Below are 17,214 nucleotides of genomic sequence, written 5' to 3'. Positions count from 1 at the left end.
ACTGAGCACTTCCAGCTGGGCGGTGCCTGTGCCGAGCCCTGCTGCACCCATGCGGGAGTTGGGTGCTGGTGCAGTGCCCGCACACAGAGGGATGGGAGGAGGTGCATGGTGATGCACGGGGGCAGGGACTGCTACTGTGAAAGTGGATATCACCCACTTTCATTACTTGTGTTAAGAACCTCCTCACCCTGAAAGGGGGAAAATTCAACTTCCTCAAGTGGAGAATTCTTGATATTCTCAACAGCAGTGGGGACAACCAAAGCAATAGGCTGAGCCCCCAATCTTGAGGTTTATTCATATGAACTTAATCCCGCAAAGGACAGACTAAGCCTCCTTAAAATTAGGCCTAAGAGTCACCCCCAAGAGAACCTCTTTTGTTGCTCAGATGTGGCCACTCTCTCTTAGCCAACATGACATGCAAACTCACTGCCCTTCCCCTCTCTGCATGGGACATGACTCCCACAGGTGTGGACCTTCCTGGCAACATGGGACAGAAATCCTAGAATAAGCCAGGACTCAGCATGAAGGGATTGAGAAAATCTTCTCAACCAAAAGGGGGAAGAGAGAAATGAGACAAAATAAAGTGTCAACAGCTGGGAGATTCCAGAGTCGAGAGATTATCCTAGAGGTTATTCTTATGCGTTAAATAGATATCACCTTGTTGTTCAAGATGTAGCGGAGAGGCTGGAGGGAACTGCCTGAAAATGTAGGGCTGTGTTCCAACAGCCATGTTTCTTGAAGATGATTGTATAATGATATAGCTTTCACAAGGTGACTGTGTGATTTTGAAAACCTTGTGTCTGATGCTTCTTTTATCTACCTTGTCAACAAATGAATGAGTAGAACGTAAGGAATAAAAATAAATAATAGGGGGAACAAATGTTAAAATAAATTTAATAGACTGAAATGCTAGTGATCAATGAAAGGGAGAGGTAAGGGGTATAGTATGTATGAATTTTTTTTCTGTTTTCTTTTATTTCTTTTTCTGAATTGATGCAAATGTTCTAAGAAATAATCATGATGATGAATATACAACTATATGATGAACAAAAAAAGAATGTTCATATTGTAAAAAAAAGAACTTTCTCACCCTGTGAAGAATCCAGGGAGGGAGTCAGGGATGCAGTGAGCAGCAGAGAGAGGAGCAAGAGAGATGGAAGGAGAGGGGCAGAAGGGCTGGAGAGAGGGGAGGGGTGAGTAAAAGAAGAAGGGCTTCCTTTAAACTACACTAAAGGTTGGATTTTCAGTATCATGAGCAATAAGCATTCAAACAATAAAAAGAATGGAGGAAGTACATCCCTTTTTTCCTCTATATGCTGGAGTTTTCAAAAAATGTCTTCATCCTAATACAATTAGTAGAGCAACAGCTAAAGCAAAAGCAGAGTTCTACATGATTTTTAACAGCAGTTTCCTGCTCATCAGTCCCGGAAATTGATAAGGATGAAATGCTTTCCTGCTACAAGCCACGAGATCCCCAACTTCTTATCTAATACCACCCGTGGAAGTCATCCATACCCTGTCTTGACTGGTGAGTCCTTTTTAGAACTTTCAAAATAGATAGACTGATTACTAGTCAGATATGCAGACAAACGGACAGATAGCAAGAGATGGATTATGACTGGATGCACCACGGCAACATCATTGGAAGAGTCAGATAAAATCCTTGCATGGAGCGATGCCCCACTGATACAAGAACGATCCACCACCAAACTAAAATGACCCTATTTAGAAACACAGCCATGCATACATTCATTCATTCATGCATTCAACACATATTTATTTAAAAATTCAGGGTGTGCCAGCTTTTAGATGCTGAGTCAAAAGCAGGGAGCAAAACATGAGGAATGCTTTCTACTGGCACAGACAGACAAAGAGCTTGGGGAATGAAACAAAGACAGACATGTTGCTTGCGCAGTGACAGAGAAGCAGAGAGAAAGGGAAGGTAGGGAGTCGGTGGTCCCATTTTTGGGGGCTCTGTAGACTGGAGGACCTATCCACTGGGATCACATAGGAACTTGCCAGTTTCCCGTTCTATCTCTGGAGTCCACAGGTTCCTGGAAGCCAAAACAGCCTGGAAACATGTATTCACAAGACTGCAAACCTTGGCAGAAGGAAAGTGGCCCTGGAACTAGGCAGACTTTTTTTTTTCTCTTACTGTCTTTTTGTTGCTTTTCACATTTGACTCTCTCCTTTAGTGTAAAAGGTTCAGAGTCAAGTAGCATGGAAAATGTAGCTTTCTCTGTCTATTTATAGACTCAGGCCTTTGAAAGCATGGATGCCTGAAGACCAAGTCCTTACCTGCAAATGGCAAATGGAAATGAGTCTGGAGCCAAGCCCAGCCTCCCAGAGCCTCTAAACCATAGTTAAAGTGATTTGGGAGCCAAGGACATTTTTCTGTATCTGTTCCAAGCTCCAAGGAAGATGCTGGTGCATGATATTTTTACAAAACAGGCAGGCTCAGGAATTGACAGAGCACAATTTGCATCAAATACGAAGGCCCACTTGTGAGTCCTTGTTGCTGCGAACAGTTGTCTGCAGGCCAAAACTAATAGCATCAAGAATAATAATAAAACAAAGCTGGCACTAAATCCTGTTTACTTTTGAAGAGTGCCAATTTTAGTTTGATGGCGGTGACTCCTGGAACCCAAACAGAAAATAAATCCCTATCCACACTATCTATCTTGTGCCTCTGCAATTCAGGTTAACTTTATCTCAAATCTCATATACATGCAGTCGTTTTTTCCCCCTGTGGAAACTGCAAGGTGTTCGTTCTAAAAATAAGTTGTCTTCATCTGATTCCATAAATGGTTTCTTCTTTGTGGTTGCTATTTTTCAAAACTGTTATCTTAACTGAAGTTATAGTAAAAAATTAGACATATTCTCTTCCAAAATTTTTATACATATATTAAATACTTATATAGAATTTTAGATATTTATATGTGCATATGTATGTATGTCTGCATAGTAGGCCAATTTGAATCTGTTGTGTACCTCAGAAAAGACCTGTCCTTTAGTACTGATTCAATATTGCTGGATGGTGGCTTTTTGATTGTTTCCATGGGGATGTGACCCACCCGACTATGAGTGGTAACTTTTGATTAGCTGGCTTCAATGGAGATGTGTCTCCACCCATTTAAGTGGGGTTGCTTACCAGAGCCCTTTAAAAGGGCACAATTTGGAAAAACCTAGAAATCCACGAGAGCCACCAGAACCAACAAAACCACCAAAACACACAGCCCCAGGGAAGGCTTTCCAGCTGAGAGAGAAACCCTGAATATCATCGACCTTCTTGAACCAAGGTATCTTTCCCTGGATGCTTTAGATTGGACATTTCTATAGTCTTGCTTTAATTTGGACATTACCATGGCCTTAGAACTGTAAACTTACAACTTGAAAAATTCTTCTTTTTAAAAGCCATTCTAATTCTGGTATATCACATTCTGGAAGCTTGCAAACTAAAACAGATTCTGGTGCCGGAGAAGTAGGGTGCTGCTGTGGTTTGCAAATACCAAACATGTTGGAACAGCTTTTTAAATGGATAAGGGGAAGATTCTGGAAGAGTTGTGAGGAGCTTAACAGAGAACATCTAGAATGCTTTGAAGGGACTGTTGGTAGACATGTGGACTCTAAAGATAGAGCCTCTCATGAGGCTGTAGACAGAAATGAGGCGTGTGTTTTTGCAAACTGGAAGGAAGACGATCCTTGTTTTAATATTGCAGAGTTCTCGCCTGCCATGCCAGAGACCTGGATTCAATTCCTGATACCTGTTCATGCAAAAAAAAAAAAAAAAGCCCAGATTCAATTCCCGGTACCTGTTCATGAAAAAAAAAAAAAAAATCAACTACTTACAAGATCGTGTGGAATGCTTTGAGTCTATCTGATGATCTGGAAGAAGTCTAAGAGAAAAACAGAAGACAGAATAAAAGAGAGAGAGCAGTGTTTCAAGTTTTCCAGCACACATCAAAATGTCCTGGGGGAGGAGTCACAATACAGATTGTCGAGCTCCACCCTCAAAGTTTCTGATCCTGTAGGTTTGGGGTAGAACCTGAGAATGTGCATTTCTAACAGGCTCCTGGGTGATGCTGATGCTGCTGGGCCAGGGACCACAGTGTGAGTGGTAAGTAGACTGATGACAAAACAGGAGAGGATGGAAGGACTGAGGAGAAAAGAAGTAAAGCAATGTTGAGTGGGATGGAATGATGGTTTGTGAATCTGTCATTGCCTCAGCCCACTGAGAGAGGCACCCACACTTACACTGTCCTTGGGGAGCTGGGCAGAGCCCAGTAGGAAAACGAATCCTAGCAGATATTCTCAGTTGCCTCATCCCATGCCCATCCTCAACCATCCAGTGTTTAACTTTGAGTTGACCAATGAGAGGGAGGGGAAAATTATGGGGCAGGTGGGGTTTCTAGGACAGCTGCCCCTTTGGCCATACATCCCTCTCTCCTTCCTCCTGCCTATGCAGAGACCTGAGCCAGGGGGTGCAGCAACCATTTTGTAGCCACATGAGCACAAAGACAAAGGCATCCTGCTAATGAAGAGAGAGCAAAAGAAGAGAATGGAAATGAGAGAGAATGGAAAATGCCTGGACCCCGGTGGTATCATGGAATCTCTGTCCCACCAGGACTGTCACTCTCCAACCGCAGTCTCTTTAATGTGCAGGACAAGAATATTTCTCTCTGTCCAAACATCTGATTGTTGGGTTTTTCACTGCCTTCAGCTGAATGATCCCAAATAATACAAAAACTAAGCAAGAGCTTATTCTTCACTGTGTTGATTGCTGTACATGATTCATTCTATTTAAAATAGCAATCAGCTATTTAATAGTGACCAAAATTCTTGACTGCTGTGTAATTATTCTTTTAAAAATGCTTTAACTTCCACCTTTATCTAAACAGAGAAGGGACAGTTCCTGCCTGCATAGATCTCAGAGACAATTACTAAACCATGATGGTCCCTTAGGAGAAATATAGAGTGTGCGTATGGATGGGGGTGGGGAAGAGGGACCAAGAAGATCCACTGAAACCAGACTGGGGTGGACAGAAAGCCTGAGGATTCTTGACTTCAGACCCAGCCTCCAGAGTTCTGCCTCTGAAGACTTTTACCTTTACATTTTCCTTTTTTTGAGCCCTCCGGCCAAGACTGGCAGCAGTTCTGTTTATACAGCTCCCACAGCACTCAATTGTTGGCTTTCTATGTAGTAAGCAAGGATTATGCCCATCAGACAGCAGGAGTTTCCACAAATCTTTCCTGGATAACTCCATTTCCAACCCTGATTTTCTCTGAAATGGCTGATTTTTTTAAGTGTAACCACATTTGGTTAAATCCTCACATGGAGGACAATTTTCTGTTGTCTCCCTGCTTGGAAGGCCAGAATCTTCCAGAACATCAATTTCTGGTTTCTTTGTACACAAGAATTCAGTTCTTAGCTTATGTGTTTCCTGTTGCATTTCACTATAAGCGGCGAGGAGAAACCAGGCTGCACTTCCCACATTCAATTTAGAAATATCTTCTGCTAAATATTCAAGTTCATGGCTTTTAAAATCTGCCTTCCAGCCAAAACCACCAGTCAATTTTGCTAGATTATCTGCAATTTTAAAACAAGGATCTCCTTCCTTCTAGTTTACAATAACATACACCTCATTTCTGTCTAGAAGCTCATTAGAGGTATCTTTGGTGTCCACATGTCTACCAACAGTCTCTTCAAAGCATTCTAGGTCTTCTGTATCAAGTTTCTCACAACTCTTCCAGAATCTTTCCCTTATCCATTTAAAAAGCCGTTCCAACATGTTTGGTATTTGCAAACTGCAGCAGCACCCCACTCTCTGGTACCAAAATCTGTTCTAGTTTGCTAGCTGCCAGAATGCAATATACCAGAAATAGAACGGCTTTTAAAAGGGGGAAATTTATTAAGTTGCAAGTCTACAGTTCTAAAGCAATGAAAACATCCCAATTAAAGCAAGTCTATAAGAACGTCCAAATTAAGACACGAATAAGCGATTACCTTCACTTAAGGAAGGCTGATGAAGTTCAGGATTTCTCTCGCAACTGGAAAGGCACATGACACACATGGCAATGTCTGCTAGCATTCTCTCCAGGCTTCTTGTTTCATGAAGCTCCCCAGGGGAGTTTTTCCTTCTTCATCTCCAAAGGTCTTTGGATGCATGGGCTATCATGGCTTTCACTGCTCTCTCATGGCTCTGTGTCTCTCTTCAACATGTTTTCTCTTTTAAAGGATTCCAGTAAGCTAATCAAGACCCACCTGGAATGGGGGGCGCCGCATCTCCGTGGAGATAATCTAATCAAATTTCCAACCTATTGTGCCAAGTAGGGATTAAAAGAAACGGCTGCCACCACATGATGGATTAGAATTAAAACATGGCTTTTCTAGGGTGCATGATCCTTTCAAACCAGAACAGTTACTTTCAAGCTTCCAGAAGAGAGTTGAGAAATTGGTCCACAAAGCCTAAAATATTTAGAACCTGACCATTAAAGAAAAGTCAGTTGCCAATTCCTGACTTTTCAGATTATTGGCCCTGCTTGAGGAGTTCCAACACATGAGGTAGTTCAAAGTGAATTAACTCTGTGTCAACACATGCAAGACATAAATGGTGGAATATATCAATCAGTGATGAGCAGGGTCCTAAAATAAAGAACTAATAACATTCATTGTCACCCCAAGGTGGTCAGAACATTCTAGCAGGGTCACTCCTTTCTGTGAGTGGGTAACACCCGGATGGGTTTCTTCTCCCCTTCTGCCCTAGAAAGGTGGAGGAGGCAGGTCACATTGTTTCTGGACCAACTAGCCAATCACAGATCAGCTGCCTCTTTGTCTACAACCCCCACCACCCGCCTCCACCATCCTTAAGCTGTTTTAAAACTCATGGAGTCGGGAAAACTGCTGTTGCATGCTGTGTGCTATGTTCAACAGGAAAACATCAGCACTACCACAATAAAAGCAGGGGTAAATAATGGGGGGAGGGACAAGAGTAAGAGGAGGTTTAGGGTTCCTATTTGGCAAGGGTATGTTTATTGGTTTTCTTTCTTTTGGGAACAATGAAATTATCTAAAATTGAGAATGTATATGGCCTGTGGACTCTCAGCACTATACATGATGCCCAATGAATACAGGTGGCTGAAGGATGCACTGACGGAGAAGTAGATTGGAGAATGATGATACACACTTATGAACGAAGGTTGTACGGCTACAAAAAGGAACAAACTCATGAGGCATGCAACGATGTGAATGAACATATGGGACATTTGGTGAGACAAAATAAGCAGAAACAAAAGAACAACAATGGTATGCTGGTTTGAAAGGATGTATGTCCCCTAGAAAAGCCATGTTTTAATCCCAATCCCATTTTGTAAAGGCAGTCATTTCTTCTAATCCCTATTCAATGCTGTATGTTTGAAACTACTGTAATTAGATCATCTCCCTGGAGCTGTGATTTAATCAAGAGTGGTTGTTAAACTGGATTAGGTGATGACATGTCTCCACCCATTTGGGTGGGTCTTGATAAGTTTCTGGAGTCCTATAGAAGACAAAACATTTAGAAGAATGAAAGACATTCAGAGAGAGCAGAGCAGAAACACATAGCCAAGAGAAGCAGATTCCACCAGCCAGTGACCTTTGGAGATGAAAATGGAAAATGCCCCTGGGGGACCTTCATGAAACAGGAAGCCAGGAGAAGAAACTAGCAGATGATGCCATGTTCACCATGTGCCCTTCCAGGTGAGAGAGGAACCCTGACGGTGTTCATGTGCCTTTCCAGATGAGAGAGAAACTCTGTGTTTGCCATGTGCCCTTTCACTTCAGAGAGAAACCCTGAACTTCATCGGCCTTCTTGAACCAAGGTATCTTTCCCTGGATGCCTTAGATTGGACATTTCTATAGACCTGTTTTAATTGGGACATTTTCTCAGTCTTAGAGCTGTAAACTAGCAACTTATTAAACTCCCCCTTTCAAAAGCCATTCTGTTTCTGATATGTTGCATTCCGGCAGCTAGCAAACTAGAACAAATGGTATGGTCACCTTCACAAATGCTTATAAGAAAACAGGGGCCTAGATTGTAAACTTTTAAAGTAGACACATTAAGTCCACAGTGGAGATTATTATTTCTGGATTATGAGAGGCTGTTTTATATATATTTATATAAATATATTTCCTATATATATATATAAACTGATATTTAGAGATAAGAATGAAGCCGATCAGGTTGGAGTTAAAGCATTTCAGAACATAGGGGTAAGGAAGACAGTGTCTACATTTTAGAACCACACATACTCTTTGAGACCAAAGGAAGAAAGGTTTACTTGGTCTGGAACTGAAATTTTCTGTAGTGCATAATCTAACTTAACCTATCTGTATAGATCATTTGAACAACTGAAACACAGGGAGCCCAGAATAAGAAAGAGGTCCTTTAATCCTGTATAGATCATTGTAATGCCTGGATACATCCTAGATTATATTAAGCAGATAATAAAAAGTATTGGCAATCATGACTTGCCAAACGCCACCCAGTACCATTCCAGCCAATCCTAAAGAACACCTAGAACAATATGTAAGATTCCACAAGGGTTCCGTGCACTAGAGTAACTTTCCAGAAACCTACAACCTCCAGATGGGTCCCTGGCCCAGATAAGTCCTGAAATTTAGAGGGCCCAGTCTCTTCAGAACATCAGATAGTTCCATCTCCCTACCCCACATTAGTGACAGACCCTACCAATATGAAAAATTTAGAATGGCCATAGCCCAAATACCCCTAAAGAGAAGGATGGAAAGATCAAAGGTGATGGTGGACTTATACATTGAAGATAGGATTTAAAAAATGAATATGAATGCTGAATCATTAAATTGATATCTCTTTTAGTCTCTAATATTTTAGAGCAGCTATAAGTAAAAACCTAAAATTGTGGAACTGTAACCCATGTCAAACCCTGAAATATGTTCTAAAAGAATTGTGGTGCTGTGCTTTGAAATTTATTGCTGTATACATATATATATTATTTTTCACAAAAAAAGGAAGGGAAAAAATTTGATTGTGATGATAAAAAATATTTAAGCCTTCTAGACTCCTATGTTCTGGAGCAGCTAGATGGAAAATTCTGAGAGGATCATATGGTAGCCCAAGACAAACTCTGGGATCTGTCCTGTAACTACTTGCTGAAGAGTGCTTTGAAAACTATTGCTTTTCTATTTCTTTGCTTTGTATATATGTTATACTATTCAATAAAAAGACTTTAAAGAAAAAAAAAAAGTCATGGAGTCATTCTCTTCTCTCCAGGTTCCTAATTGAAGATATGGTTAACATCTTCTAAGAGTTTTATCATTTTAGCTCTTACATTTAGTTCTTTGATCCATTTTGAATTAATTATTGTATATGGTATGAACTAGGGGTCCAACTTCATTTTCCCTTCCCTCATCCTCAAAAATGAAACTAACAATAGCTACTTATAAGCCACACTCCCTGAGAATGCATAGCCAGTGGGTTCAGAGCTCAGATTCTAGACCCAGAATGCCCGGGTTCAAAAGTCCCAGCTCTGCTGCTTACCGGTTGTGCCACCTTCACCAAAGGACTTAGCCTTTCTGTGCCTATTGTTTCTCATCTGTAAAATGGACGTGGTAATTATGTGCACCTCATAGGACTGTTATACAGAGTAAATGGCTCACTGGTATATGAACTGTTCATAGCAGTGCCTATTTCGTAGTGAGCACGCAGTTATCATCACTCATAGGACTGTCGGGGGGATGAAATAAGACTGTGACTGTGAAATCACCTGCAAGTGCCCAGTACAAAGTGTGTCGCAAGGTGCTCAGCAGTGCTGCTGTCCTTCCCTTTCCAGTTCGAAAATGTTTTAGTGCTCAAATAGAACTAAATAAATAGAAATAAAATTTAAAAATAAACTAATATAACACCACCATCGCCGCATTGTAGGCCAGCAGGGGACCTTAAAGACCATGGAGTCTCCCCCTCCAAAGCATCCTAAGCCTCAGCCCTGCCAGGTGGCTGCTGGAATCCTGGAGACAAGTGCTCAGTCCTCCCCAAGTGCCCCTCCATCCAGCCTTACACGGCTCAGACTTGCCCAGGCAGGGGTCCCAGGCCTCCCTGGCATTGCTACCACCATCACTCATTCTCAGGAGTTCCCTGGATTCACTCTGGGGATTAAAAAAAAAAAAAGAAAATTCTTAGAAAAAAGCTTGGAAGGAGGAAAACAACTACACGTCTACTTCTTAATATGGGGGACAGATCCTACGTAAGAAGTCCACTGTATAGAGGGGAAATTCAGAACCATTATCATAGCATCAACATCAAACCACTAAGTACCAATGTCAGGTGCAATTCAAAGCCACAGAGATCATATTATTCAAAGCTCGGGAAGCAACATGACTTGGTCAACTCAGGCAGGCTTAACCCTAAAGCAAGTATGACAGAGGTGAGTTAAAAGAAGCCATGGCAGAGGGAAACCAGGCATAGGGGCTAACTGTCGGAGATGGTAGCAAAATGTTCTGCCAAAGAAAACATAGAACCTAGGGGACATCGGGCTTGAGCTCCAGGTCATCGAGCACGGTGGTCAACAGCACAGTCTCTCACCTACCAGGGCCCACATGGTGCCTCCTCAACTTCCTCAGGGGGCAACTTTCATACTCTTGTTTTCCTCACCCCGAAAGTGGGGACAGTTGAGGAGGGGGAGGTAGAGCCCCGCCCTCCCGGGCACTCAGCATACACTCACCGAAGGCTGGAGCACAGGTTCTCCACCAGGGGCAATTCTCCCTCCAAGCAGATGCTCGGCCATTTCTGGAGACATCTGAGGTTGTCACAGTTGGAGGGGTGCTTCTAGGATCCTGTGGTAGAGGCCAGGAGAGCTGCCGGATGCCCCCAAATGGGGGAGAGGGGGACACTCTATTTTTTGGGGGAAGGGGTGCATGGGCCGGGAATCAAACCCAAGTCTCCTAAATGGAAGGCGAGCATTAGACCACTGAGACCTGTGTACACAACACACTAATTATTTATAGCATCCTGTTTCCTTTCAGAAATAAAGGACTTATATAGCAAAATGTTACCATTTTGTTAAATCTAGGCTGTGGGTACATAGGTATCTCATATGTGATTCTCTGAACTTTTTATGTTTAATGTTTTATGTTTCCGTTCAAAATTTTTAATTAAAAAGTCAGAAATAACACACTATCAAAGAGATACTATAATACAGGTAGAGAGTGACAGGACAAAGGCAGAGGTCATTGATTTTGCTCATGCTTGAAGGAAAGGAAGGAAACGGCACAAGAAAAGTTTATGACATAAGAAACAGGGGAATGCATCAGGGAAACCGTAAATAGTGTTGCATGACTGGCATACGACGGCAGGTGGGAGGCAGGGCAGTCGACAAGGTTGCAGAGATGGGTTATACAGTTATTATAAGAATTTGAAAGTTCTCCTGAAGGAGTTGGGTAGAAGAATATCAAAATGACTTTTCTAAGATTACTCAGCCTATCATTCAGTGCAGGGCTCAGCAAACTTTTCCTGTGAAGGTCCAAAGTAAAGAGTTTGGGCCTCCTGGGGTTATACCTCTCCAGAGCAGCCACTGACAAAAGAAAAATGAATGGGCATGTCTGTGTGGCAATAAAGCTATTTATGGACACTGATACTTGAATTTCATGTCATTCTCATGTATCCCAAGGAGTTAGCAGGGCCCTGCTCTCTCTGCAGGCTGTGGGGGAGGAGCCTTCCCTACCACTCAGGTTCCAGTGCTTCGCAGCAATCCTTAGCGTCCCTTGCCTTGTGGCCTAACTCCAATCTCTGCCTCTGCCTTCACATGGCCATCTTCTCTCTATGTCTGTCTGTATTCCCTCTTTTCAAAAGGCCACCAGTTTGACATCATCTCAATCACTTCTGCAAAGATCCAAATACGGTCCCACTCAAAGGTACAGGCGGTTAGGACTCAAGCATGTCTTTCGAGGGGACACAATTCAACCCCTAGCAAAGGGGAAGCCATGGAGAGGAACGGACCCCTTAGAGAGATGACAAAACCATAGAAGGACCAACGTTATGGGCAGCAGGAAGCAGCGAGTGAGAGCAGAGGACTAACAAGAGAAGCAGGAGCCAATGTTGTCAAAATAGCCAAGAGAAGACCACATGTCAAGAAAACCCTCAGGGGGCCATGGTGGCTCAGCAGGCAAGAACACGTGCCTGCCATACCAGAGCACCCAGGTTTGATTTTCGGTGCCTGCCCATGTAAAAAATAATAATAATAAAATAAAAAAATAATAATAATAACAAAAAAGAAGACCCTCAGGAAGGCCAGCCAGAACCAAGCAGGTGGTTGCTTTGGGGCTGTCTGCCAGTCCATGGACATGAAGGAGCCACCCATGACAGAAGCCCCATCTCCACGACCTGTCTTCACTCAGGGGGCAGGGAAAGGCTGTGGGTCAGTGCACACAGTGAAAGCATACTGCATTCATCTGGGTCCTCCAAGAAGCAGACACCCAGAAGGAATAAAATGGTCAAGGGTTGTTTTAGGGGAAACACCTGTGCAAAGAAAATGGGGTAGGAGGCAGGGTAGGGTTGGGAGAGCCATTGGAGTGTGGTGTAAGACTGAGTGAAGGAGAGAGGGAAGGGAGGTGGGAAGGAGTGTCCTAGACTGCTGTGCAGTCTGAGAAAGGTTCAGCAGAGCTGGAGAGGAATTCTAAAGCCAAAGTTGCACGCATGCAGTCAGTGGCTGGGATTAACCTTTGGGAAGCAGCACCTGGGTGCACATGCAGCAATAGATTTCAGGGCACAGCAGCTGGGGCCCATAATTGATCATGGTTGTACTTGGATAATGTACTTGGATAAATGATCAATAGTTGCACTTGGAGGACTGGGGGGTGAGGTGGGGGCATTCAGTTTCAAGGTCATCACACATATCAAATACCCCATATGGATTTTCCTGCATTTATGGGGACCTCACCCCTCGTAGACAGGCAGTCCCTGTGTGCTCCAGGATGATGGAGAAGAGCTAAGAAAAACCCAAGCCATGACAACAAACTGGGGCTGCAAGGGAAGAAAGCACTGTCTGGATAGGAAGAGAGCCTCTGTGTGTGTCCTTGCCTCAGAAAATTAGATTTCAAATATTCTTAGCTAAATGCCATGAAACTAACATGATTGATCAGTTTTCTCTTCGGAGACTTGAACAATAAACTGGGGGCTAAAATATCTTCCCAGCCAAGTGCACACAATAAAATCAGAGGGGAAAAATTGTACCTGATTATTTCCAGCACATAAATTATCAGGCCACCAATTAACTAAAAGCTCAACTATCCACCACCCAAGCATTGTAAAGGAGCAAAGAAATCTACACTATGCAGAAAATCTTCATACTAAGGAACTCCTTATTTTCCAGGGGAAAGGGAGTTGTAATTCAAGCTTTGAAAGCAGAAAGTATCTGATAGCTTGTGATATTACAAGATTTTATTCCACTCGTGAAAAAAAATAAAATTCTGTTGCTGTGTTTTATGTGCCAGATGAAAATTGGATCACCCAACAGAGCCTGTCTTACATTCTAGAAATTAATGGTGTAGGAATTTTTTTTCAACTCAAGTCATAATGTGTGCCTCTCCAAGTGAGCTCTCGCGCTTCATTAACAGGCAAAAAGCAAGTAGCAGCAAGACAGAAGCAATTCTATCCCTGAAAGGACAGCCAGACATATTTTATTATCAAGAAATAAGAGAAAAGGAAAAGAATATTTGATGCTACAAAATTAAGGTTTGAAAGATCGAAATGTAACATGTCAAGAATCTCTTATTTATAGATGGAATTAAAAACAAAATCAAAAGCAAGATCAATTTGTGCTTGAGCCTCATAAAAGGCCATTCAGTTCTTCTTCCTTAGAAAAGGTATTGAATGGGCTCCAATAAGATTACAATCTCTATTTATGTTTGAAAATTCTGTTTCATCTTCCTCACACCCTCCCTCCAAATAGAGTTCATTATGAAATTATCCTATAATCAGGAGAATGTAAATAGTGAGATGCGCAATGGCACCTTTCCCATTGCTTCTCTTTCCAACAGCACCTCCGATATCCGGTACCCTTTGCAGACAGGACTCCACGTTCCCAAGCGCTTCACTTTCCCAGGCCCCTGTCTCCATAAAGCTTCTTCCCCCAATGTATCATCCACATGGACCAAATCCCAGCTGTGTGATAAGTAATCCCAGCCATGGGATACTATCCTGAAAGCTTTACACAACCAACAAGTAAACATCCCTGGTACATTTTAAAGAGCTTTTCCACACCATGGACACAGCCTTCTAACATACAGTATAATTTACTTATTGGTCTCCACAATGCCTGGGAATTCCTGACAACAGGTGCTCTGTAGACAGCTGTTGAGTTAACATGTATTAAATGTGTTGACATTTTCAATATATGACTACATGTATGTAATAATATTGCTTACAGAATATCTTTGTGCATTAATTAGGAAATTCTACAGATAGTTAAGAATGAAAAAAAAAGGAGAACTAAAGGACCTGCTAATAAGATTGAGCTAATATATTATTCTCATTCCCTGTAACACAGCAGTAGACAACCAAGTTAAAATGATCCAGGCGAGCCCTCCAGGCCAAACACTAGGAATTTCAAGTCTTGTGCTATGTTGGCACAGGAGACAGGTTTTATCAACTCACAGAGGGGGCCACCCTGGCATGATTCGTCTCTGCTAAAGTCTATGGCATCAACTCCCCATTGGGTGGGGGAGAGAAATGAAAACTTTCACTTGAATTATTTGATGTTAATCCTCAAAAACATTCTGACAAGAAAATTGTTACACTGTATATATGAAGAAACTGACACTCAAAGAATACAAGTGCATTTCACCAAAGAACAGATAAGGATGGCAAATAAACATAGGAAAATGCGCACAGCATCTTTAGTCATTAGGGAAGTACAAATTGAAACCTCAGTGTGGTATCCCTATTAAACGGGGAAATTTAGGAAAAAAAGAAAAACACAATAATACCATGTGCTGGTAAGTATGCAGAGCAACTGGAACCCCTAGGCATCACTGGTCAGAGCGTACAAATACCACTGCCACTTTGGAAGAGTTTGGCACCTTATCAAAGTAAACGTTCACTTACCATACAATGTGGCAATCCCACTCCTAAGTATTTTCACAAGTGTAATAAGAATGAACATGCACACAAAGACGTGTACACGAATGTGTATACTGACTTTATTTGTAGTCACCAAAACCTGGACACAACCCAACATCCTTCAATTCCGGATGAGTAGTTACAGAAACTTTAGTTGGTACCTCCACACCATGGATTTGGCAATGAGTAAGAAAGAACTGCGGGTGTAGGCAACAAAGTGGATACCATTCCAAGTGTTACGTGAAGTGAAAGACACCACATGCAAAAACCTCACGCTGTAGGATTTCTTTCAAATGCAATTTTGGAAAAGACAAAATAAACTGTGGTAAGAAGTCAGATCTGTGGTTGCAGGGGCTGGGGTGAGGAAGGGATAACTAGAAAGAGACAAGAGAGAAAACTGAGGGGTGATGGAACTGATCTGTTTCATAATCGCAGTGGTAATCATGATAAACGACAACATACATTTGTCAAAACTCATTAATGGTGCATTTTGCTGTATGCAAATTATATACCATTCAAGCTGAAGATAAAAAATCAACCACCAACAGAAAGAAATAGAAGTGCCTTGTCATAGGTTATAGGTTTAGTTAATGATAAAACTGGAGTCTGCTCCTAAATATCAGCTCTCCCACTCAAACCGCCTCTCTAGCTGATAGTATACAATAGATGTTTATTTATTACCAAGTTACTTTTGAGTACTCATATCAATAACTAATAATCTCAAAACACAAATCCATACTTAGGAAAAGATTTTTCATTAGTGAACCTGGGCATAAACATATTTCCAATAGTCTTCCTATAATTTTGATTTTTTTTTTCACCAACTACTTGTCAGACCTGATGAGGTCAACACTGTACCTCACAATACAGGTTAAGGAACCTATGCCAGGAATTTAAATGTCAGCCACTTTCCTGTGGTTTACCTGTATTACTCTTGTCTCCAATTGATTGTGCGTTTCCAGAAATGTTTATAAGCCATTGGTATCTGCCATGAGGGTTACTTTTACAGAAACTCAATGATGGTAATCTCTAGATTCACTCAACCAGACATGGGTGAGCTGCAACACATAATAGTGTAGATGTCATAGGAAGCCCCACTCTCCCCTTGTATTACTTCCCATCCTAGTCCTGATTTAGACAACCGGGGATCTGCTTGGGTGTGGGACTAAGTACTGGTCTGTGCAGATATTCACAGTGCTAAAGGCTTTCCTATGCTGACATTTTTAATCTTAAAAAATAAGTTATAATATTTTCTTCCCACACCCAAGAAATCCTCTTAAAAAGCCCCCTAGATTACAAGCACCTATTGGGGATCTCTGTTCTGGTTCATTTCTTCCCCTTAATATGATTAAAGATCTTTTATGGATTGTGATGGTTAGGGTCATGTGTCAACTTGGCCATGTATGGTGCCCACTTGTTTGGTCAAGCAAGCACTGGCCTGATGGTTACTGTGCAGACATGTCCTGGACTTAAATCACCAGTAAATTGATTGCATCTATGGCTGATGGCATCTACAATCAACTGAAGAGCTTGCCTTCAACAATAAGAGATATCTCATTCAATCAGTTGAAAGCTATAAAAAGAGAAGTAATGATTTCAGCAGTCAGAAGGGAGAATTTCCATCTCTACGCCAGCCAGCCAGCTTCTTCAGAGGAATTCATCAAAAACCTTCATCAGAGTTCCCAGTCTGCAGTCTGCCCTATGGAATTTGGACTTGTTCATCCCCACAGTCACATGAGACAGTTTTATATAATCACATAATATCTATGGATCTCTCCTGTCAGTTCTGTTTCCCTAGAGAACCCTGACTAATACATGGATCAATTTCTTTGCAAATGTTACACAATTTATTTTACACAGCTGATCTGACATGTACTAGTGACCACCCTTTCCAATTTATCTTTCCATTTTATAAAAGCTGAGGGTTTTTTTCTGCAATAGCCATTCTAGAACATTTCTTCCATAATGACATTTCTAGGACATTTCGTCAAGATCGACATTTAGAATATGTCAGGATATGTTTTTCATATACTCCCAGAAATGAATGTGAAAAGTCAACAGGCCTCTTAAGGGTTATTGTTACCCT

At 41.8% G+C, this 17,214-nt stretch overlaps 2 long non-coding RNA genes across 2 annotated transcripts in view; one reads left to right on the top strand and one right to left on the bottom strand.

Annotated features, from left to right (window-relative positions):
* LOC143670117 (uncharacterized) overlaps window positions 1–4,641 on the top strand; it is a 28,055-nt gene extending 23,414 nt beyond the window's left edge. The window contains exons 3-5 of the long non-coding RNA XR_013169279.1: window positions 1,405–1,528; window positions 4,069–4,117; window positions 4,466–4,641. This is a non-coding gene — a long non-coding RNA (uncharacterized LOC143670117). The remainder of the gene's footprint in view (window positions 1–1,404; window positions 1,529–4,068; window positions 4,118–4,465) is intronic.
* LOC143670297 (uncharacterized) overlaps window positions 1–17,214 on the bottom strand; it is a 117,733-nt gene that overhangs the window by 53,061 nt on the left and 47,458 nt on the right. The window lies entirely within an intron of this gene.

This window comes from Tamandua tetradactyla, chromosome X (assembly GCF_023851605.1).
Source record: "Tamandua tetradactyla isolate mTamTet1 chromosome X, mTamTet1.pri, whole genome shotgun sequence".
NCBI lineage: Eukaryota > Metazoa > Chordata > Mammalia > Pilosa > Myrmecophagidae > Tamandua > Tamandua tetradactyla.
Note: the sequence above shows the minus strand (reverse complement) of the source record. Positions and strands in the feature narration are given on the sequence as shown.